This window comes from Aphelocoma coerulescens, chromosome 4 (genome assembly GCF_041296385.1).
Source record: "Aphelocoma coerulescens isolate FSJ_1873_10779 chromosome 4, UR_Acoe_1.0, whole genome shotgun sequence".
Taxonomy (NCBI): Eukaryota; Metazoa; Chordata; class Aves; order Passeriformes; family Corvidae; genus Aphelocoma; species Aphelocoma coerulescens.
In genome coordinates, this window is record NC_091017.1 from 62,677,732 (window position 1) to 62,703,405 (window position 25,674).

Genomic DNA, 25,674 nt, shown 5'->3' on the forward strand with positions numbered 1-25,674 from the left:
GCCTGGCCGCGCCCCCCCGGCCCCGCCCGCAGCGCCCCGCGCCCGCTCACTGGCTGCGCCGCCGCCCGCCCGGCACGGCCCCGGCACGGCCCCGGCACGGCCGCCGCGGGGCGGGGGGTGCGCGGCGGCGCCAGCGGTGAATGAAAGTTGCGGGAGCGCGGCGGCGGCGGGGGAGGCAGGTCCCCCCAGCCCGGCCGGGCAGCGCCTCTTCGCTCCCCTCTGCACTCCCCGCCGCACGGAGCGTGGAGTTGCTGCGCGGAGTTTGCCACGCAGCCCTGGTCTGCGCGTGTCCAGCGCTCCACGAGGGAGAAGGGAGAGAAGAGAGCGGGACTGGGACTGGGGTCCGCCGCGATGCTCGTGTGTGTTTCAGTTGGAGAGGGAGGGGGCTGAAACGCCTCTGGCCGCACTGGTACTGGAAATACCTTGTGCGTCTCACCGAGGGTCTTGGCTGGGAAAGAGGACGAGGATTGTCGTGGCATATTCTTTGGTTGCAGATTTACTGCGAAACACACCAGAATCTCTCATGCATTATTTTCGAAAATAAAATAAAGGTCAAGTGTTAGTCCATATATTAAAATATGTCAAGTAGCAATGTTAACACTGCTCCTTTAGAAAACACCTTCAATTAAAAAAAAAAAAATTGTGTTCTAAATACACACAATGTTCCTAATAAATTTTCCCAATGTGTTGTTTATTGTCAGTGCATCTTTCACATTCCTAGGAAAATACTAAGTGCATCTTAACATTTTAACTCATTTTGTTCTTCCTCGCTTGTGAATTCAGTTCCATGTGATTTGCAACAGCTCTTGAGTCTCCAGTAATAGGTGAAAGTGATTTGTCTTTCATTAGACGGCAAACCCCAGCAGGGATGACTAAGCCTTCAGCAAGGTGCAGTTTGGAAATGCTCAAGGGAGTCTATCGTTTCTTCCATATGGCTGGGTCCAGCTGAGTCTCTTCATCCCCGACGTCTCTGCTGCACGATCCCCGCAAGAGGCTTACTGTCTGTTTTTGCCCGTTACCAAGAGGACAAATTTCTCAGATATGCTATTCTAGAGCCGAGTTAATCTGCTGAAGTGGAGGCCAACGAAGTTACTCCTGACTTCTCTTACTGTAGAATGTGAGTCCAAAGGAAAATTGCTAAAAATGCACATGCCTACAAAAACTTTATAGTGTTTGATCCATTTGTTTAGACAATGCACAGCAAATATGATTGTTGCAGTTTTCAAATGCTGATAATGGAGTCTTTGCTCTTACAGAGATGCAAAGATACAGTTTTTACATTGATGCAGGAAGGAGAATTCAGTGAGTGTAAGGGGAGTACACCAACTTCCGTGTATAAATGCTTTTCACTCTTTTCTCCCATTTGGTTGTTTTAAGTCTTTACAGAGGTTTTCAAAAGGAATTTGCAAGTTTCCAGCAAGCAAAAGAAAAGAAAAACCCCTTATTCTAACATATTGCTTTTATGCCTCTACTAAAATCCTTTATCGTATAACTCGAGGCAGAGAAAAACCAGAAGATACAAATGTTAACCATTCTGTACTTTTCATTATTTGTTTCAAGTACCAGCAATGTGCTTAGTGCTGCAGAAGACACAAAAAGAAGAAACAATAAGTCTTTTAAATATAGTAATTCTCAGAAAATCTAAATCAATTCTTTAAACATTAAAAATTGTGGAACTACTTTATGCAGACCTGATTCAAAATCTAAATTGGTCTTAATTTAATGTACTTTGTTTTCAAAGACAAGTATTCTAAATATAAGCAAGATCATTTTTTATTCCTTTTGGGGGGGGGTACATTGATTTTTAACATGTCCACCTTTGAAGCATACCTTTCAGTCATTCAGATTGATTTTCCTGAGTGTCTTGCCTGCCAGCATATTGAAACTCTCTCTTTGTGATCTAAACACTTCCATGGGAGAGCTCCCAATGTCTGGATTTGTCTGAAGACGAGGCCTGTCAGACACAGTCTGGTATCCTTGCTGGAATATGAACCTGCAGAGTGCCCTGTGGCTGCAGAATTAACTCTCAACCACTTCCAAAGTTTTGAGGGAAAATATTCCCATAGAGGATAGAAGCTGGGAAAAAATTTTAACAACATGATATATTAAAAGAAAAACAGTTAGAAACATTCGTCGGTGGAAGAGCAAAAATATTACTACAGCCATTTCAGAAAATACTGACAGCATCTAAAAGCAGATTTATCTTCTCTGGATTTCTTTGTACAACATTCCACTCTTTGAAGGGTAATCTAAAGGGATACTCAAAAAGCTAAGATCAGAACTATTAGCATAAGGAGATCAAAGTCAATAATAATAGGTAACATCTTCAGAATAGGATCCAGAACATCAAAAAAGAAAAAGCTTTTTCTTTCAAAAAAGAAAAACTCCCAGCTGAGGTTGGTAACAGTGACTATGGCTGTGCACAAAGCTCTGTGCTATGCAGATACATCTGACTGAGCTCAATGAACATAATCAGCTCTGTGAACATCACTGTGGCTTTACAAGGCCAGTATGCTTGAAAGATACTGAACCAAATGACTCATCAATTTGTAAATAATTGAAGGTCAATAAGGTGAGAGAAAAACGGCCAATAGAGGTATATCAAGAAAAAACATTATAAACTAATCTGTTTTCCTTCTTTGACAAGGTAACTAGCTTCTGGGTAAGGGGAAAGTATGATAAATGGTGATATTAGCAGGCCATTTGCCACCATACACATTAACAGTCTCCTAAGCAATCTACTTAAATATAATCAAAATTTAATTGCTGGAGAACGTGGACACGTAACTGGGTAAAAAAAAAAATCCAAAGCCTATATCCAGGGTATGGTTGATGGTCAATCTGAGACTCTAAAGATAGTACACTCTTTTAAAAAGCTGTTAAGACTGTTATGGCACTGAATGATTCCATTAGTGATTGAAAATTAACTATAACTATTAACAGATGATACCAGAATGGAAAGGGATGCAAGGAGCTTGCAAAGCAGAATAACAATTCGAAATTATTTTGATAACCCAGAGAAAACATGTGTAATTAGTAAATCTTAAGGCAGACATGAACCTAACATTGCGTTCAGAAAAGAATTTCAAATGCATAAATGCAGAATGACTAGCTGGGCAGCAGTACTCCTGAGAAGGATATGGTGATGAAAATGTATCATCTTAAATTTATTATAAAGGAGATTCCATTACAGAAAGGCAGATATCATTCTGATGAGGTATATATTGCATAAGGAAGGTAAGAATTTTTAATTTCTTACCGATTACTAAAACATCATATAAGCTTCTGTCAGCTTTTATGAGGAGGATAAAGTGTTCAGTTTTGGACATCATTCCTAAAATATGCTGTAAATAAACCAGAGACACTTCAAGGAACAAAACAAAGAATATAAGTTTAAGCAAACATAAACTATGAAAAGAAGTTGGAAAAAAGTGAAGCTGCCTAATTTTAAAACAAACAAACAAACAAATAAGCAAAACACTGCACCTCAAATAACAAATTGAGGCAAAGGAAAGACATGATAATACTTTCCCAAATTAAAATGTTTCTGTAAGCAGCACAGGGTTCAGTTAATAATAACCAGTAAAGGGTTTAATTTTCAAGAAGGAAGGTTTATGAATCAGGAAAGCTGGTAGTAACGAGGGGTCTGTAAACCAAAAGATGAAAATGGTGGTTTTTTTTCATTGTCCCCAAGTCAAATTTTACTGAAAATTTTAAAACAGATTAAGCACATACTAGATAGGAATTATCCAGATGTACTGTATTTAGTGTCTGAGTGGGGACATTAGATAATTGTCTTTTCAGATTCTTTTTAGTTATGATTTTTCATGGGCATAAAAAAAGTAGCAGTATTAATAATTGTCAAAGAGGACACCTGGCTCTGTGTATTAGTTTTATTATTTATTATCACGTATTTATAATCCAGGATCATCTAGTGCTTCCAGTCAGAATTGTGCTTGGAAGTGAAGTGGTACAACAAAAATATGCTCCCGACCCCCTAGCTTTTCGTTTTTATGTAGACATGATGTATGAAAGGCAGAGGGAAAGAAATACAGTTTTTTAAAAACTGGCAAAAAGATCATTTTGTATATCAAGCTAATGTGAAGTTCGTTAGTTATTTACCTTTAAGTAAGTGGAGATCTTGAGGAAAAAGCAATGCAGAGATGATGCTGGCACTCAAATAAGAACAGAAGAGGAAGTTTGTGCTATGATAGGTGCAAAAAAATGTCATGAGGAAAACACAAAAATAATGTAGGAAAGAAAAAGGATGCTGGAGAAATATAAACACATACAGTGAGAACAAAAAGCTTGAACTTGCAACAAAAGAATGGGGAAATCATGTATTGCTTTGCTAAATAAATCTGAAGAAAAACCCCATACTTGTCTGTAAGAATCTATTGTAACACAGACAGAGAGGGATATGTGCAATCCACTGGAAGCCATATTTAAATATTGTATAAATAATATTTTGCTTTTATTGCTTCCAAACATTTACTAGTTTTTTTACACTCTCATTGGATGAATTTGAGCTTGTATTTTTCAAGCTTTAAGTGTGTTGCTCTTTAGACTGTGAACTACAGCCTAAACAGCAACTTGAACATTATAAGTGTACCTACACAATATTTTAGCTCATGAAATTTTATTTAGTTGCTAGCAATCCTCTCTAGTTTTTACCTAGCCAAGTTTATGGTCCGAAATGTCTCCAAATTAAATACAAGATTAAAGTAAACTCGAGCTGGCAGGAAAGGAATATAGGACCATGTCTGTGTTTGTACAACTTCTCCAAGGCAGCTAAGGATCAAACTTCCTGACTTCTCTGAAACAACGCCCATAATAAGCATTACAACTGGTAGTAAATATTTCAGAAATGTATCCTTAATCTAAAGCTGAGAGACCTAAGGTTTATCCAATATCAAAGGGATACTATCAAATTTTTAAGGTCATGGATTTCACACATGTAAAACCTTTAGGCTCCTGTGGAGCTGTCTAGAGTCTCACAATGCTTTACCATAAAGTATGATTGAAAATTTATTTGAAAAGTTTCCTGGGTTTTAGGAGCTGATAATGAAAACCCTGAATCCCTCCACTATCATTCTAATAGAATAGGGTGTATTTATTAATTTCTCAAATAAGTAGAACTTCAAGTACTCCGTGCAGATCTGTTGTATAGCAAGACTGTCATTAGAATTTACCCCTTTAGAAGAAACATTTACAATACCTCATGGCTAGGTCTAGAAAAATCTGAGAAGTGAAGAAATGGAAGTGTCAGAGCTGGGTGAAGACAGTCCCATCACAAGACTTGGACTATGCACACCTCTTTTTTCAGGTTCTGTTTGCTTCACTTGTGCTTAGATTTCACATGGCAACACAGCATTATTTCAAGATAGCTAGGCTAAATTTGTTTAGAAAATGAAGGAGTTATATGAAAGGCTGTCTGACCAGCAGTAATCTGACTACTACTACATAAATGGATAAATTTACCTCTACTAAGAAGATAAATTTCCAAATAATATCTGAAAATTTTTTAAAAATGGGATACTGAAACTTAAAGGGAAAATGGAAGAAGTGCTTCTGCAGAGAAAACCAACAGAAAACATTGCCAATCTTTTCCCCAAGTTCTTATGCAACAAATAAATCAATTCATTTCACTATTTACCTGAAACACATATTTAAGTGCTTATTTATTGTAGTGCATCTTCACCTAGCACTAAGTCTCATAATTTGTGTTAGTAAAGTCTTTAACCCTTAGCAGTGACCTCTCAGGTGCTATCAAATGTAGAAAATGTGATAGCTGTTATATGTTCGATACTCCTATGACACAGATTAATGAACACAATATATTACTTATCTTGCATGTTATGGCACTGGGGACCTCATACACCTCATGCAGTTTAAGAACTATTATTTCAACTAAAAAAACCTTTAATAATTTATGAGGAATTTGTATTTGAGAATCCAAATACCACTTCAGCGTGTGCATATTCTTAGATTTCATTACACTTAAGTGTAAAAGGGATTATTCAAATTATTGAGCCTGACATTTTTCATGAGACAGACCGCTGCAGCTGATATTTCTGCATGAAGACTGATAATTTGTGCTAAGCAAATAACATCCTTTCAGGGTGAAGGATCCATAGTCTCTTACTATGAAAAGTAACCAGGAAAACTCAATCTTTAAATGATTTAGGTTTGGCTTCACTTTGGCTTTTTGCAAACAGAAACCTAATTTTAACAGCAAGCACAGTCATGCTACTTTATCCTCATTTGTTTCAGTGTTAATGTCTAGACTTTAAATTAAATTGCTGTTTTTGTTCCCTGGGGATTGCCACCCTGATATAGTTATAAACAGAAAACATATCCTTTCTCGCAGCATTCATTTTGTCAGACTTCCTCTGTTGTAACTGAATCTGAGGATAAAATGGCTTTTCCTCTTGAGATTAACTTTTGCCTATTCCATCAATGCAACTCACAACTTGTGTTCACTGTCATCTAGCAGCAGAGGTAGAATACTTATTCCTGGGACAAGGAAATAAACTGCAATTGTTTGGTTATGTTGTGGTCTGTTTTAGTTTGGGGTTTTTAAAAATTTTTTCATAATGACCTTTCCAAGTCTTTCTCTGCTTCTCCTCAGATTTTTGTAGAAACATATCTGCCCCAAGGTAATTGAAGAGGGTTCGTCCACGTTTACCACATGGTTAATTAAAGGGTTTTTTCTTCCCTTTCAGGATGTATAACAATCAAATGGATGGATATGCTAATAGTACAAAGGATATTTTTTAGTTTTAGGTTAAAATGAATGTCTCTTTAGAAAAAAAAAAAAGGAAAATATTGTTAACCAGCATGGACAGACTTTGTGTCCTTCCTTTTTGCCTCTCTGTAATGGAAAATTGGTCAGTTCACTGATAACCCTTCTGTTTGCCCTACCAAGGAAAGCAGACCTGCCCTTCTTTCTGGCCTCTCTGAAGACTCAACTCAACAAAAAAAAACTCAAACAAAAAAAGACCCCAACCAAATAAAAAAGAAAATCAAAACCCACACCATAACCCAATATCCACTGGACATTTCAGAGGCAAAGGTTTGTTTTAGTGAGTGGTTCATTTTGGAGAAAGGGAGGCTTGTAAAATGTGTCAGTTAAATACTGAGTTCTCTCAAACTTTTCTGGCAGTTTTCATGGAAGAAGTTGTTATAACCTGATTTTGTCTAATCATACAAAAACTTACTGGAACATAATATTTTCATTATGTATGCATTCTTTATTTTTGTTTCTTTATCACCATGAAGGACAGCATAATGTACTTAAGTTGTATCTGATTAGGAATGAAATTGTGTCAGTTCTGGAGAAAACAGTGCTGAATTTTTGTTTTCTTGTTATTGCTTAAAAATGATTTTGTGAGGACATATTTTCCTGGAAAAAAACCCAGTTTCTTTCCATAGATAACTTAAAAGACATTTTCTAGAGAAATAATATTTAGCTATAAAAGCTGGTAGGTATTTTCACCTGGGTATATTCTATTCATAAACAAATTTTGACTTCTCAGTCACAACCTGAATGAAGTTTTAAATGGGCAAGTGCTGGATTCTGCACCTTGGATGGGGTAATCCTGGATGTAGGTACAGATTGTGGAATAAGATGCTGGAAAGCAGTGCCAGAAAAGGGAGCTGGGAGTCCTGGTCAATGGAAAGTTGAATGTGAGTCAGCAGTGCCCTGGCAGCCAGGAGGGCCGAGCATGTCCTGGGGTGCATCAGGCACAGCATCACCAGCTGGGCAAGGGAGGGGATTGTCCTGCCCTGCTCTGCTGTGGGCGGCCTCACCTCGAGTCCTGGGGACAGCTTTTGGCACCACAATAAAAGATATTAAACTATTAGAGAGCATCCAAAGGACAGCAATGAGGATGGTGAAGGGCCTTGAGGGGAAGCTGTATGAGAAGTGGCTGAGGTCACTTGGTCTGTTCAGCCTGGAGAAGAGGAGACTGAGGGGAGACCTCACTGCAGTTACAGCTTCCTCGTGAGGGGAAGTGGAGAGGCAGGCACTGATCTCTTCTCTATGGTAACCAGTGACAGGACCCAAGGGAATGGCCTGAAGCTGAGTCAGGAGAGGTTTAGGTTGTCTCTGTGGTTCTGTGACTCTGTGATTCTGTAACCTTTGAAGAACAATTATTAAGAGGAACATAAAATATATTCCTCCTCATGTTGGTAACTCAGTGTTTTCACCAAAATATTTTTGCCTCTCCTTCTCCCATTGTTTTTGTTTACCTGGCACATTGCTCTGTTCTCTAAAAACACAACATGCGAGTAACAGGGAATACTTTAGTGTAGTTACTGTTCGGCTAGGAGAGGGTTTTGGAAAGGAGACAACTCTTTAAGCAGAGCAAGAGGATAACCTACAAATATTTATTTTAAAATAAATATTATTAAGGATGCACGCCCTTTAAGACTTGCACCTTGGAATATTAAACAGCTTGTACTCAGGAGGAATGAAGCAGCCTCAAATGTCCTGCAAAGGACAGGAAGATACTCAAGAGGAGGAACTCCACATTCAGCTCTTCTGAAAAAATTGTGCAAGTATAAGATCAAGGCCTTTTTTTCTCTCTACTGCTCCCCTGCATTATACCTGCTAGAAGGGTAGGCACTAGAAAACAAAAACTACAGAAGAAAAGAAAAGCAGAAATATGTATCCTAATTTCCCCTTGGAAAAGGTAGAAATTGTGATTTCTGAATTGTGCCATTTCTCCCTACCCAAATCTCCCTTGCTTAACAGCATATGTTAAGGGTGTAGGGTACAAGTTTCACTGCAGACCTTAGAATAATACCAGATGAGAGATATTTATTCTGTCCATATTGCATAGCAACATTTTTCCACAGCTGTAGCAAATATCATGAAGCTGATTCTAAGAAAACAGAGAGTGTGAAGATGGAAAGAGACAAGAAAATTTTTTCAGATGACCAGTTTTCTCAATGAAAAATTCATTTCCTGATCAAAAAATGGTAGCTGTAATTCAATATGGTTTTATAAGAAGTGTTGACTAAAAGAATAAATAATACTTCATTTTAGTTGTAAATTTCATTTTGACCTGCTTAAACCAAAATATGTTGATTTTTCTTTTAAAATGATGACTGCCTGCCTGATATAATTTTTTTTTTCTACTTAATTTAGTTTTACCAAACTAAAAAATAAATCAGAAAGCAAAAACCTCACACTGACCCAAATTTTCACATGAAATATCTGCTCCAGTTTTGGTATAATCAATGAATGCAAGGTTAATTAGTCATGTAAATCCAGTCTCCAGATTCTTGAGGCATCTATAAGCAGAACCTTTGCATACCTGGGAGAAGTATGTAAAGAAGTGAACTTTTACTATGTTAATGATGAGAGCTTTTTACAGTCAAGTCGGAAATGGATAAAGATCTTCAGAATTATGAAAAAGATTGCCACTGGAAATTGTGTTGTTCTAATACAGTTTTAAATGAGTTTTCTGAAGAAAGAGATATTCCTGAATGCAATAGGAGCAAATTTAATCGTGAAACAATTCCTAAACCATCAATAAGGGTATTTGGCTGTTTAAGATTTGTTTGCAATTTGACAAAGTACTGCTAAAAAAATGGTCACAGAATGTAATACTAGATTAAATTATCAATTTTTTAATATTTAAATGAAGAGAAGCAAAACCAAGTGCATAAGATCATTTGGTGTCCTCAGGAAAGTAGTTTATGAAACTATTTCGTCTGAGAACTCTGTTTCTTTCAAGAGAAAAAGACTTGAAATTGCTTTAAGTGAATAGCATAATTTTGATCTGTATTCCAAGGATGTAAGAAAGAATGATAACAATGCTTTCAGATCCTAGCTTATGAATAAACACCTAAAAACACAAAATGAAAGCAGAGATATCAGACTTTAATGTATTTTATAATTCTCAATTGAGAGCAAGATATTTATATCAATAAAATAAAGAACAGAGAAAGGACTGGGGTTCCAGTGAGAGTGAGGTGAAACTGAATTTATATATACTTGAAAACAAGACCAGGTTGTCTTTGCTAGTTCAAACTTGATCATAGCGACAAGGTTAGCACAGGTATGAAAACACAGTTAGGTGCACATTAGAATTTAGGATATAAGAAAAAGAACCAGAATGATTATGGAACCACAATTCACTGTGTAGAAAATAACCCCAAATAGATAAGAAATATTCTATGATGCATTGATAAAGGTAATTTGAAAAAATCCTTAGGCTGCTTTACTGAGCAAGATTGCCTGCCTATTTCTGTATGTTAACTTCTAAGGGTAACTTGCAGGTGTACCTGAAGAATACTCAATTTTTGCCAAAAAGGATTACAAGTAGTTTTGGTACTGTAGGATAAAATAATGAATATTATTTCATCCACTTGAGTCTGTAAGTTTTTATTTAGGTTTGGGGTTTTTTTTGTTTGTTGGTTGGTTGGGTTTGGGGATATTTTTAGGTGAGAATGGAGGGTTCAACACATTTCCTTTGTGTTTCAAAGGCTAAGATAATTGTATAACTCTAAACATAGGAATATTTTCTGGAAATCTACAGATATTCTATCTTTTTTTTTTTTTTCCTGAAAATATAGACAAATCTGATTCCTCTCATGTAGGATTAGAGATCATGGATTAATTTCACTCATCATTTGAAATACTCCAGTGTTCTGATAATGAGATCATGGTATAATTTCAGTCATCATTTGAAATATTCCAGTGTTCTGATAACGTGGGTACTACTCACCAGAATTTAGTTATGCAAAACAATGTGTCTCATCTGAAATAGATCACTTCCACCAGCCCAGTGGGCCTGGCACTAAAGCAGAATACTAATTCAATACTGAGTAAGAGTCTCCTCTTTTGGCTCTACTGCTAACATCCACCGAATCATAAATATACATAACTTCATGTAAAGTACAAAAGAGGAGTTCAACAACTTGGAAAGAAATACTTCAGTTTTCTCTTGATAAGTGTATAAAACTTTACAATCGAAACCAAGTGCAGCTTAACCATACAGCTTGTTTGCAAAGAAATTCCTATTGTCAGTGCAGCATACTTTTTGCCACATCAGAGAAATTCTTAGCTCTCTATTAACACCATGTTGAGGAATGAAAAGAAGTTCACATCTACATTTGAAGCAGGAAGAAAGTTGTATGCAAAACAAGACATTTTTTACTGTGTATATGCAGCAAATTAAACACTGTAAAGTATTTGCTCCTTAACACCATTTCTAACCATTTCTGTGAATGCTGACTTCCCCAGAACTAATCTTTTAGCATCTACAAAACAAATAATTCCTTTGATCAGGATGTAGCTTATTAGAACAAGCGTAAGACAGAGTTGAGAAACTATTTTCAAACTGCTAAGAGTCCTGGTTTATTTTAGCCTGGAAACTCCATTTTACCACTTCTCTCACTCTCATTTTGCAGCCGCAGCTGCACGAAATAATTTCCTCAAGCTAATAAGTGCTGCATTTATATGTCAGTCCTCACCTTGATCTTCCTCTCAGTGCAGTAACTGCTGCTCCTGCAGGGGCTTGCTGAGTTGTTGTGGTTTCTCTAACCTACTGTGGGGTTTATGCATTTAAACATGCTGGTTTCTTGTATTATTAAATTTTTTCATTGGGACAATATTATTGTACAAGAGTGTTGATTTGAAGAGAAGCTTTTCTGAACAGAAAAAATCGCTGTCAGTAGCTAGCAGAAGGTAGAACAAAATACTCAACACTTTGTAGCGAACTGAATGCAATGCTCTGATATTCTATCCAGTCCAGAAATCCTAAGTGGAACCCATGAATTATAGATCACCAGTATAGAGGTTAACATCTGAAAAAAACCCATATTTGCAATCAGTAGATTCTGAATCATCAAATTTTCGTTTGTTTGTTTGAAGCATAGGCAAAATCTCCAGTGCCTGTGTTTCTTCAGTCTTTAAAGTATATGCATTGTGATAAAAAAAAGCAAAGACATTCTCCTCAGGACTCTGCTTATTTCAGTATTCAAGATCAGTGGTATTAAGCCAGTAACTGTATTTTTCTTTTCCCATGTTGTTTGTTGTGTGGTCAGTGGTTTTTCTCAGTCTCTATGTTGTTTTTCTGTGTACACACTGAAAACAAAATGGTGAATTTTGTCCGGAGCTTTTGCATGTTGTTTGTCACCCTAAGATCTAACACAGTTCTGAAATATTTACATCAACTATATGAGAAACTATTATTTAATCACCATTCTTTATGCACTAAGAAATTAAGGTCTGAAGTTCTCGCCACGTTTTGGGTGCCTTACCTGAGGTGCCTATGACCAGAGGCTTTAGTCATTATTATACAACTTGTACTCCACATTGTCTGTACTTCATTACAGTCCCACACAACACATCAGCCCCTCTTTCCATTTAGAGATTCAGAATCATAGGGAACAAGATTTGCAGCAATTCAGTGCTGTCAAAGGGAAAAGCCCCCCCATTTTTTTCAATGATTTATTAGGTCTGATTCCCATCCAGATTCAGAGGATATATATTCTTGGCATGGCTCTGATAAGGACAACTCCAAGACTGAAATTCAATATGACTCTTCAAATCATGAATTCCAAAGTTTTTCTAAAGAGATCCAGTCTTACTGCTCCCCATCCTCCCAAAAAACCAAACCAAAACAAACCTAACAACCCCCCTAACAAACAAAAACAAACAGAAACAAACAACAAAACAAAACCAAAACAACCAATCGACCAACCAACCAACCAACATGCTCTTCATCTACTTATCATGGAATCCATCTAAATCTCATTCCTGTGAAAAGTGACATACCTCATTCTCTTTTCATCCACTTGTATTTTGCTTTTACAATCTGTCCTAGCAGACAGCTGAGGAGGCAGAGGGGCATCAAATTACTGAACAGAAGTAAATAATCAGACTTCAGGTGAAAGAGGATATGTAGTGTAAAACAGATATTGTCTTTGCTTATAAATATAAATTATGCATTTTCCCTGTAGCTTCAAAAACAATGACATTAAATCCTCAGCTGTCAGGACTGATAAGTAAGGAGTGATATTAGGACAGAAAACTAACAATAACTAAATACTGGAAGAAGATAAGGAAGAGAGACCAAAGATGTAGCTGGAAGAGGAGATGGACAAATATTTTTTTAATAGACTTTCCAGAAGAAAAAAAGCATAAGAACTCATTGGTCAGCTCAGGAACTGACTAACATGAAAGAAGAAGAGAGCTGAGCCAAATGTTTACACGGTTTTAGGAAATGCACAGAAAAGACTGCTCTTGTCCATTAGGTCCCTTTTGCCTGTTCCAGTTATACTTCATACTGCCCATTTCAAACTAACTGAAGTCAGCAAACCATCTAAGCAAGTGCTTAGGTTCATTTTTCTTCCTCATTTAATACAGATTACACAAGATTGAATAAATATTATGCAACATACTTCTATTTCCCATACTTAAATGTAGCTCTTCTTGGCTTAACAGGAGTGTTTCAGGATTGTAACATAGAAGGATGTAGATAGTAAATTCTTGGCCTTATTGAAGCAGTGGTAAAACTCTTGCTGTCTTTCATGGAAACAGGATTTCTTCAGAGTACTTAGCTTAATTTCTAGCTGTTGAAATTCATGTGCATTTCCGACATTTCACTACATAGAAATCTATAAAAGAGTTTTGTAGTAGTAAACTTTTCACACTCTAAATCTTTAATTTAAATGGAAACTTTGTAAGAAGCTACATTAAGGCCATAAAGTAAAATAAAATTAAATGAAAAATTATGTGTATAAAGAAATACTAAAACATGGAAAAATGCTAAAGTATTTTAATAATTTAAAAACCTCATGAAGGCTGCAGCATAATTTTCAGCCAAAATATTTCTGAAACTGGCAGCCCACAAGAACCCTGGAACACCCATGTGGAAACATGTTTTTAATTTTGGAGTAAATAGTTTTTCCTCATACACAGAAGTATTTTCTTTAAATAGCATAAGATGGCTCAAAAGAGTGCGGAAGCTAAGCATTTTTGTTGTGCAGTTAGAAATTAATTATACATAGTTAGAATCAAAGTTATTTCTAGGCTACATCTGAAAAGTCTAGAAAAATAAACATTTCAGAAAGCAAAGCTTATTAAGAGGCCTCTCTTAATGCAGTCATTAGCAGCTTAGTTTTCCAAGTACCATTCATCTGATCATTGTGTTTGGGCACCCAGAGGTGTGAACCTACTGACAGGGACCTTCAGATGCCAAGATTACACACTCACAGACAATAAAACGTGGAAACTTTTCAGTGTTCTGGGTTACCAGGGATGTCACAGGGAGCAAAGCCTCAGAGCACAACAAAGGAGGTTTTTCTCAAAGTACAAAAGGATCTGTAAAAGAAAAGGTTTTTCAGTTGAAAGTTATAAACTGTTCCTAATATATGTCGTTCTTCTGCCACTGTAGCTAACATTAGGAGTGACTTTCAACACTTTGTGTATATATTGTGGTTGAGATAGACAAATTAGAAGTCTTAAAGACAAAAGATTTTTCCAGAAATAAAATCCAGCATCAGAATGAGCAAAGCTAGTGAGTGTAGCAAGTCTGTCCTTTGGGGTTTTTAGCTTCAAACACATAAAAGAAAAGCACCTATTTCACTCATCTTTCCTGTCATTAACCTTTTGTACTCTGCCCATCTTGGGTATGAAAGGCTTCTCACAGCCCTGAATACTGGCATTTCTGTCCCCGCAACAGGTAGAGAAAAATCAATGAATAACATCTACCTTATTGCCAAGCAGAAATATCAGTCACTGAATCTTATTTTTCATCTTTCAAATTATCTGATTACTATACCATGCTTTTCCTAGAGGTGAAATGATACACTTCTAATTTTTTATGTGTTTTTTCTGCTCAGTTGCATGTGAGATGCTATGTTGACTTATATGATAAGAATATTTGATCACGTTTCCCAACTACACGTTAGAAAACATGTAGAGAATGCTAACAGTGATCAAGAGTATGGAAAAAAAAGTACATGAACTATGGTGAAAAGATTGCCTACGTAGAAAATAATGCATAAAAAATTTGTAATAAAATAGGAGAAAAATAATGAGTAGTGGGAAAAAAAGGCATACTGGCAGCTTTGTTTCTAGCAAAAGAAAATACCATATTCAACTGAAGTTAAAGTTGTCAGATTAGAAATCAGTGGGAACTAATTTGGCATAGTACATAACTATTCACCAGCACTATTAGTCACAGGAAGTTCTGAGAGCTGGACACTGGAGAGATGAGAGAATTTGAGAGTCGGTTTCTGGAGGAAGGAGGTGGTCCAAGCCAGGAACTGGAGAGACTGGTCCAGGGTCAGCTACCAGGAAGATCCATTTGCATCTGTGAGCTTGTGAGTCAACTGCAAAGGAGGCCACTATTGACCAGAGCTGGGCACACGAGGCAGTGGCAGCCGTGCCTCTGCTGAGCTGTGTGGTTTCATGACCATTAGCAGATTCAACACTAGATTTCACAACAGCAGTAGAAAATGCAAAATAAAAATAGCTTTCTTCCATGTTGCTCTGTATAAACACTGACCAACAAGAAAAATATGCTGTTGATCATAATGATTGCATTCTGCTTTGTCATAAAAATATTAAACGGTCTTTTTCATCTACGGTGTCTTTATATTCTTCTGTTGAGTTTTCCTCTGAATTTTTACTACTTTTTTGAACATTTTCAGTTTCATAATGCTTTACTAACATGAAAAATACTGTAATTGTTGCTGAAAATAAACCTGTACTTACCTCTTAGTGTTGCTTTCATTTATGATCTCTGTACCTGTCTCTGACGTTCTGAATCTCTTCATGGCATAAATTAGCAATATAATTGTAAAAACTGAAAGCTGCTCTGGAGCTTTTCAGAGGAGATCACATTTACTTTACAGTTGCTTGTTAATTGCTTTAGTGCCTAAGGATGTACAACATATGTCCTGCAAAGAGACACCCATATGGTTGTACAGTGTATGTCCTGGCACTCTGTTGCCACAGACTAGAAAACAGACTTCTGTTTAAAATGCATGGCCCATTGCATGATTGAAGGTGTGACATATAAAGGATTATAACTGACAACATTGAAGCCCTACACCTGTCACAGTGCTGTGTTAGGAGGATGTGTATGTTGTTTGCCTGAGAAGGGGAAGGAAGATTGACTCCAGTGAAGAAACAATTAAAAGGTATTTTAGAATTTCGCAAAGGGGAGATTTTCTTTCTCAACTGTCTGATTTATTTCTGTCAGCATAACTCAGCTATAGCTCAATTTTGATTCAAAAGCTATAAAGTTAAAGAAATTAGTAGAGGAAGAAGATGTAAGGGCCACATGGAACCACATTTTGAAAGGTCATTAAGACTTTAAAGCAGCAGAGAGGTGATTAAGGATGTCTATTACAAGTAGCTACACTTTTAGAGGCCTAAACACTTTGAAGAGCCTAGTTTTTAGGTTTGCACTTTTCTGGTATTTTTCGAATATTTGAAAATATGCAAGAATAAGCATACCCTCAGAAACTCAACAGTAATTGTGGATGGCTTTCTTAAACCAAGGTAAACCTCTTCCAACAAAATAATTGCACTCTAGCACTTGCATTGTATGAGAGGTTCATTCTCCTTAGCTTCAGCTTTCTCAGTAAAGTACTAGGGTAAGAAACTAGTCTAAGGAAAAGATTAGTCTCACCTAACTCTAGCTATTTAAAGTATAGTATTACTAGAGCCTGAACTAATCATCTGGGCCTCCATTGCACAACTGCAGAAAGTACTTCCAGAGTGTGTCTTAGAGATCTTTCCCAGGGTAGGAGGAATCATCCTGTGGAGAGGCTCAGCTCTTTTCATTGACTTACTACATACTTAGGTAAGTGATTTCTCTCATCTACATTTAGACAGCAAATTTATAACACTGATGCTTCTTAAATAGTTAAAAAGAAGTGAAATACATGACTTCACAGTGAGTCATCGTATCTGAAACCTGAGTCATGTTTCAGTGATGCCTTTCTTTCTTCATTGACTACAGGGGAAGCGTAGGAGTACTCCTACACTGAAATGATCTTCTACCTCAGGTGTCTAATTTAAATGGTTAGATTATGTGAGATTAATTAAGGTTTATGTGACATTTGAAAGCAACCTGATTACTTTGCTGGAGTTCCTCCTTCTCCTGAAGGGTACAGTTATCTTCTACATTGTGATCCTTTCCAGGTTTTTGCTCATGAAGAGAACAAGTGACAGAATTAATTTCTCCTGCTTAATTTTCCCCATTGGTGTAAATTTTCTGAAGTAGCTTATAACAGTAAGCTTATAACTACTACTTTCCTATTAATATGAATTGGGCCTGAATACCAAAAAATCATAAACAATGGAAGAATATCTAAGGGATGCAATAGTGAATAAAGCCATTTCCAAATTCTCCAGCTGATCCAGAAAAATAGGTGGCTTTTTTTCTATTGTACTCTTGTGCCAATGTTGCACTTTTGGTCATAGTAATTTACTAATTGAAGAGCTGGAGCATATTTGAATTAAAAAGGTTCCTTGTAAAAGGTTATTTTAAAATGCTATGCATAAAATTTAATTACTCAAAAACATTTTTATCTACAGTTTCCAGAATTTTAATGATAACAAGTCTAGTAAAATTCAGAGAACTATATCAGAAGAGACAAGTGAAATAAGAGCCACTTAAGAGAGTAATCAGTTAAATCATCAACTAATTGTCTTCTTAAGGTCTTTTGCAATCTTTCTATATAAATGCTTATTAGAATAAACAAACTTTTCAGTTTTTTCAGAAGCTCCACATCAAAATGCATTTCTTTCTTTAAAAATGTGCTCATAACTAATAATAGGCTATAGAAATATTTTAATAGTTAAATACAAAATAATGACACTCATTATCACTTATGTCACTATGCTATTCTTGTCTTAGAAATTTTCCTCTTTCACACTTAAAACAGACAAAAGAATACTTCTTTATTGTTTATTGCTTTTACACAGCACCTCTCTTCATTTCCTCTGTTACATAGAAAAACATTATTTTCCCTTCAGGAAACCTCCTTTTTTTTTTTCTAGGTGCTGTCATTTACAGATGTAATATCTTTCTGTTAAGGACTTTTTACCTTATTTTTCACTTCATGTAATTTGTGAAGCCTATCCCAGAAGATGCCACTAAAATGAATTATTTAGCAGAACTCATAGGAACTCATACCAAGAACATTCTCTTGAAAATGCTCAGAGAAAACTTCTCATATGAGCAGATTATTCCATCACTGCATTACTGAATTCTTGCACTTCACTCTGAGCCATATGGTAATACCTACTGCTAGACATAAGGTTTCTAGGAATCTCATCTATCTCAGTAAGGATGCTAGAAGCACATGGGGTTCAGTATTTGTTGGTTCAACACTTAGTTGGTGCAAAGCAAACTATCCTTGTAGCATTCCTGTTGGGCAAGCTGTTGTTACCAAAGAACCTTTGCTGGGCATTGAGCTTAAATGGTTAGGAAACCCATCTCCTTTTTTCCATCCCAATGGCCACCTGCACAAAGAATTTGAAGAATAGAGGTGGGTGACTTAAAGTAAGTATTCCATTCACACATTTTTTCAAAACATATTTTATTTACAAATATTTCCTGTGAAATGCAACTTAATCAAATTTACAAAGCAAGGCTGCTTTGATCCTTGCAATGAAGTTGTAACATCGGTTTTAAAGCCTCAGGATTCAGCATTTGTGATTATTTCTGTTTTAGTAGGAAAACAGATTTTCAGTCCATCAGCTGTGAAAGCCCTGGCAGTATTGCAGACTAACATTTTTGGCAAGGTTCACCGTAAAGAGCAAAGCAGGGTTTCACAACTGCTGGCTCCAAGGAAAGACAGCAGTAAACAAAACAGACTTTCCTCACTTAATATAGATTTTTAAAGATTTGGACTAAAGAACAGTGAAACACTGATATGACAAAGTTTCACACATGGCAATGACTAATTAGCTATGTATATGCATTCAGAATGGCAAATTTTACCTTGAAGGCCAAAAACAGAAGGCCAGTTTGCTTGAGAAAAAAATGATGTTATTTGTTACAAGTCAGTGGTTTAGTTTCAAACCTGTCTTGGGTAGTTTTCAGGACCGAAATACTGTATAAACATGACTGCAGTGCAAGAGAAACATAAAAGGAGAACTTTTTTCCCATTCTTTTTTTTCAGGCAAAGATGTTTTGACTGATTTAAAGAAAATACACGCACATATAAACATACCCGTATAAATATATATATATATATATAGAGATACTTTTACAGTCACCTTGCTCAATGAAAAAAGTCAGGACATAAATGTCACCCACAATATTTTTAATGGATTTTTTTCTTCTTTAGTTTTTATTTATAGAACCCAAGATATCTTGGACTATCTGTATTTTATTCTTATTTTTCTAAATTTTTTGTTTTAGTTACTCACTGTAGGGTGTTATTAATAGATTACATTCTACTACTTAAGCTAAAATTCACTGCTAGCCTTAATTAACTGCTAGATTTGAATGAAAAAGGATGTAAAACTATACATGATGCTTGTAGAAATTTAAATTAGCTTATAGGGAAAAATATATCATTGTCAATGAAGCATATTAAAACTGTGTAAGTTTGCACCATCAGTCTGTGATTTGCATTTACATATAAAGAATTACACTTTTACTGTAATGTTGAGCTCTACAAAGCTGTAATCTCCCCACAGTATTTTCTTCTAGAACACAAAGAAGGAAGGGAAATAATCAACTGAGACTGGATTTTTAAAACAGCTTATCCTCTTGAAATCAGATTTATTGTATTTAAAATTGGTATGTATATTTTAAGAGAAAGTATTTGGACTGATTTATTAAAAAATGTAGAATTGAATTTTTAAAGAATTAGCAAAAAGAAATTTTGTGATAGGAGAAAAAAATAGTAATTTTATACAGCAAAGCATAAAGTTGAAGATGATGTATTTGTGATTTGGAACAACTTTTAGTTTATAAATAGGCCTAGATGTGACTTTAATTAAGTAACCTATATAAACCAGTGGAACTACCTCTCCTCCTTTAAATTATGCAGGTGCTTAATCTCTGCACACAGTCTCCTAGGAATAGGAAATGTTTTAGTTGTGAAACAAAGTTAGATCCCTGCCTTATTTATATCTTGAGACACAGCCTTAAGTAATTCATGGTAACCCACATGATGCTTTGGTGAAAATACACTAAAGCCTGATAATATTTACTGCATAGCTGCAGCTATATTTTTATTTATGTATTTACATATTTCAGTTTAGGGTTTCACAACTTTTCAATAAAGATTTTATATACCATTTAATCTTTCCATTTTGAGCAGGTTTGTTGGGGTTTTTTCCCAGGTAATCAAGAATAATTATTATGATCTTGCAAAATAAACAATGCCAAGATATATTGTTCCATTTTCTGCAAAGAATTAGCTTCATAAAGTCACTAAACAGTTAATGATACCTCTGGAAATTATCTAGTGCCTCTGTTCAAGAATGGTCATCTAGTTAGCCTGGGAACATGCCCAGTCAGGTTTCTAACATCTCCACAGACAGAAATTCCACAACCTTTCTGGGTAAATTGCTCCAGTGTTTGATCATCTTTACAGTGAAAAAAGGTATTTTCCTCCATTTAAAGGAATTTTTTCGTTCTTTATTTTGTGCCCATTACAGCCTATTAGCTGAGGAGTATTTGACCCTGTACTCTTATTTTCATCCTGTGATGTATTTACATACACTGATAAGGCTCCCTGAGCTTATTCTCCTTCACACTGTGCAGTTTCAGCCCTCTCATCCTCTCCTTATATGACCAATGGTCCAAGCCCTTAATCATACCCATGGCCTTTTCAGAACTTGGTCCAGTATGTCCCCATCCCTCCCAGCACAAGGAACCGAGCACTGGGCACAGCTCTCCAGATGTGGCTAAAGTGGAAGGATCATCTACCTTACCCAGCTGTCAACTCTCTTTCTTATAGACTCCAGGATGCTGTTAGACCCCTCTTGCAAAAAGACACACTGCCATTCCTGGCTCATGATCAACTTCTTCCTCTCCAAAATCCCCAGATCCTTTTCTGCAAAGCTGCTTTTGGCCAGCTGGCCCTCAGCATGTAGTGGTGAAGACCTGAATTGCTTGTGTTTTGGGAATGCTCCAGCAGTTCTCAGGGTGGTTAAAGGTCCCCAATGAGGACCTGGACTTGTGGATGTGAGGCTTCCTCCAGTTGTCTGAAGAAGGCCTCATCTACTTCTTCCTGATCAGGCAGCTGGTGGTGGACAGCTTTCACTGACTCTGTTCTGCTGAATAATCCTGATCACACTTCCACAGGCAGAACTTGATGCATCTCAGTTGCTCATGTGAAGGGTGTGCATTAGTGTACAGGCACTTCAGATGGGCTCCACTCATTCTGATTTCCTGAGAAAAGTGCAAGAACATTTCCTTTGTGCATAACACTTGGGATGGCCCACTTTTCAGTGTTGTTTTTTTGATTAAGAGGTCTCTCTTGCCCACACTTGCACCCTTTCATTACCAACCCTGTTCACCACTTTATTACTGAATCATATCTCTCTCTTTCATTCCCAATTTAAAACTCTCTTCACTAGGTAGGCCAGCCTATTGCAAAGACACTTTCATCTCACTTGGTCAGAGAGATCCCTTCTCTTTAAAGCAGTCTTTGGTCCTCAAAGGTGTGAAAACTGAGTCCCTGATGTCAACATGTGTTGCACTTTTCTATAGTTACGGATCTACAGGTGAGGCAGGAGTCTCAGAGACGATCCAATCAATTAAACAGCTAGGCTAATTAACAATAACCAGCCACCAACATCCTCACGCATAAACTTATGGACTAGAACTCATACTGGAAAAAACAGTCACAATTTCTGTTATCTCTGCAATTGGTTCTCAGCTCTGTCTAACATCAATGCTATAAGACTATATTCATTTAATGAAGACTGAAGCAAATGAGTGGAAGATTGCATATGTGGAACCAAAAATGTAAATCAGGTTCTTAGTAACAAGTAGCTCATCTTCCCAAAGTACATTATAATCTTAAACAGCTCTGCAATTTTATCACTAATGCATATTATTTTGCCCCTCCCAATCCATAAAAATATGAATAGGAAGGAAAAACCTAGATAATACCCATACTATTTAACATCTCTTTTAAAAAATATATAATCAGAAAGCATGTGTATCCAAGCAGTCCATAAACATTGTATTGAATAGAGATTTATTTTGACACTATTTACCATTCTCTTCTCATATAGTCCTAAAAGTGGACTACCCCTCCTTGAAGGGCCTTGAAATTACAATGCATTGCAATGAATTCTTAGTGAGCTATTGTTTGATCCACAGTCCTATTCCCTTTTATATTCTAAAAGTCAAAAGCACATAATCTCATCCAGGTAAAACATGTAAGGGTTTTGTTTTATTTTTTTTTCTTCTTTTAACTTCTCACAGGCATAGGAGTTAATGGATCTAAAAATGTTGGAAGTATCTTCACAAGAATTACTTTTCAATTATACATAAAATTACATACCTACATTTTAATCAAGCAATCCTATTGTACTCTTAATGAAGAAGTCATGTCCTTCAGATGTAAACATTCCTTCAAAAATCACAGCCATATTCTACAAGATATATTGAAATTACATTGGGTTTCTCTGTAGTACAAATAGAAGGCAGCTATATTAAATCTTCAGGAATTATCTTTTCAAAGCTTAACTCCAGTAGGGGAACCTCAAGTCTCTTTCTGTCTACTAATCTCACACCACACTGTATATCAAAACAAAGGTTCCTGCTAAGGAGACATATAGAACAAGAATCAGTATTAATCTGTTGTCGTTTTTTAAGGTCAAATTTTTTCTTTGGTGAAAAATATTATTCATGATAATAAGCAAAAGAAGAAGATCTTTGTGAAACAACAGATTTTCCTCTTGTGATCACTAGACAGAAACAAAAGTAGAACACTCAACTGTGTTTGTTCAGTAGCACTGCATGTGCATGACAGTCTTAAAAAAAATAGTATAGTTTGGACTGTATTCTGTCTCATGTCCTTTTATATAGTTTTGGCTCTGGAGGTCTTAATTGCAAATTTGAATTTATTATCAAAGAAAATATTTTCCACACAGTAAACAGGTGCCAGGTAAAAGAAAGGGAATTTGCATTAGGCAAGTAAATGCTCTAACATCCAAAGAACATAATAAATCTGTCACAAGGGGAAGATTTCCTAAGTAAAATAGTAAAAGAATGTTTGCTCCTCCAAACCTCTGAAGACTTGAAATAAGTAATTAGCTCAAAATTGAAAACATACAGGAGTAGAAAACCAAATGAAAACACACTAAAAAAAAGTTTTCCTGAAATCAAGGGGCTAACTCAGTAATCCCACAGTAAAATACTTTATATTTCACTACATCTAAGAATCATACTGTGGATAAAATCCTCCCTTCCTCATCTTATACAAAATTTATAGATAATCACTGAACAAATTGGGGAAAAATGCGTATGGTCTAGGGAACAGTAGTTTCCCTAAACTAAATGTAAATCCTTCTGCATGGAAAAGAACAGCATAAATGTTATCAGTCTGTGGGAGTTGCATTGCTTTCATATTATATATGAATAATGTATACATAACTGTGATACAGTAGAAGATACCAAAATCTGTTTAGGCAAACTGCTACTCTAAGCTAAATCTTAAGAAAATTGCATAAAACAATCAGACAACTGTACCAAAACATAAGATATTGTGAATTTACAGCAAAGGCCAAAGTGACCAATTATCCAAAAGTAAAGCTAGCAAACAGAAATTCCCATCTAAAAATTCCCAGGTACTTTATAATCATTTACATAACATACAACTCAAATACAAACCCTTTGAACAAAGCTTTATACCAAATTTTTATTTTTAGGAATAGGTCACAGGACAAATAAAGCCATACATTGAAATGGTATTGTACTTTGAAAAGAGAGTTTTAAGAAATAAGTTCATAATTCTCAATATGTGCATACACTGCTCAAACTTTAAGTACTTTTTAGGGCAGCAGAGACAATACTACTTTAGGAAATGGATAAATAGCTTAACAGTGTAATTGTGAAATGCACCAAATTACAAGTGAGCATCAGCATTCAAGAAGGTCTTCTTTAAGCATCAAAGCCCTCACAGGTAATAATGATGGAAAATAAACAAATAATCCTGTCTGACTTTTCCGGACTGTCTTGATTTGTCTGAGGTACCAGTTAGGGGAATTTCATGGTTTTCATGAAAATTTAAGTTAATTTACCAGGAGGTAGCAAGCCCAAATAAGTACTAAGCAGCATAATACCATTTTTAAGCTCATGGCATACCTGTAAGTCCTCTAGTGAAAAGGAACCTCAGACCAAATGGCCAACCATTCCTCTCAAAGACATAGTTCAAGTTTAGACAGACAGAGTAACAGTGAGGAACACAGAAGCTGAAGATGTTCTTTTCAAGGGTGTCTGAGTCCCAAAGACCACAGAGTCATTTAAAGACATTGGTCAAGCCAGGGAACAAAGTAAGAGCTTATGATTGTAGAAGAAATTACTTTCCAACTGAAAGAGAAGATAATAAAAGGCCTTTTGCAATAATAAATCTTTTAATATAGATAGATAACAAATAGATAACATATAAGTTAATTAAAACAAATAACCAACCAACCACAACAAAATACAAAACAACAAAAAAAGTCCTTAACAAACCCCCTTACAATCCACAAACTAATAATAACATGCCTACAAAAAATTATTTGAAATCCTCAAAGTCAAACCAATAATAATTTTATCAAATGTAATACATACATCAAGTAAAATAATATGAGCACAGATGGATTATAAGCAGGGTACACTGGTATAAATACTGGGCCCCATTTTTATTGAACATTTTCATCAGTTACCTGTATGATCAAACAAAATACATCCTATGAATTATTTTAATTTAAGACAACAGTTTCCATGAACATTATGAGAGCCTCAGTCTAAAATTATCCTAAGAAATCTGTAGCCTACACCTATGGAAAGCCCTTGAATATTTTAAGGTGCTGCATTTAGCACAGCAAATCCCATGCATCTGTGCATGTTTGAGAAGTGATTGGCTGAAAAGGAGGTTGCTTAAAAGAGCCCAAAGGATAAGGTGACCTCCAGGTTGAGTATTAGAAATCAAGGACATACGCTTATTACAACTGAGGCTAACCACACACTGGGCTATGTTTTAAGTTAAAAAAATTCCAAAGTTTTCTTTAGGCTTACATAAAAATATTTTGTATTCAAGTTGTGAATATATAATCATCAATCTTTCATTTTGCCACCTTGTATGATACCAAGCTTTGGAAATATCTTTACCCAAAGTGATTTTCTGTGCTCATTTGCTCTCAGCCCAGGGCTAATCCCTCACTTCCATTCAGAAGGTTCTATCCCCCAGAGTGTTATAGACTGCCATATCTGAAAAATTCAACAGACAACTATCCTCTCCACTTCCTAGGTGCTGTCTTTGAACACAACAAACTTTACAAGTGGAATGACTATCATCCATCACAATATCTGAAAAACTAAATCAGATCGGGTAAAAATTCAGAAAAACCTAAATATAAGTAATGTGAAGTATCTTGCCTATTGTTCATGTGAATGAGCATGTCTAGACCCTCTCAGGTATGGACATGCCCAAGTCAGCATGGATGGTTTATCT

At 36.1% G+C, this 25,674-nt stretch overlaps 1 long non-coding RNA gene across 3 annotated transcripts; it reads right to left on the reverse strand.

The window, feature by feature from the left end:
- Positions 1 to 17,803: 17,803 nt before the first annotated feature.
- LOC138109121 (uncharacterized) lies at positions 17,804 to 24,978 on the reverse strand. Of its 3 annotated transcripts, XR_011150289.1 has the most exons (5): positions 24,887 to 24,978; positions 24,321 to 24,545; positions 22,516 to 22,606; positions 20,933 to 21,392; positions 17,804 to 18,502 (listed from the first exon to the last, which is right to left on the reverse strand). It is a non-coding gene; the product is annotated as an uncharacterized lncRNA (long non-coding RNA). The 3 variants fall into 3 exon arrangements; XR_011150287.1 differs by lacking the exon at positions 17,804 to 18,502 and having other exon boundaries at positions 20,299 to 21,392; XR_011150288.1 differs by lacking the exon at positions 17,804 to 18,502 and having other exon boundaries at positions 20,299 to 21,392; positions 24,792 to 24,978.
- Between the last annotated feature and the right edge of the window lie 696 nt (positions 24,979 to 25,674).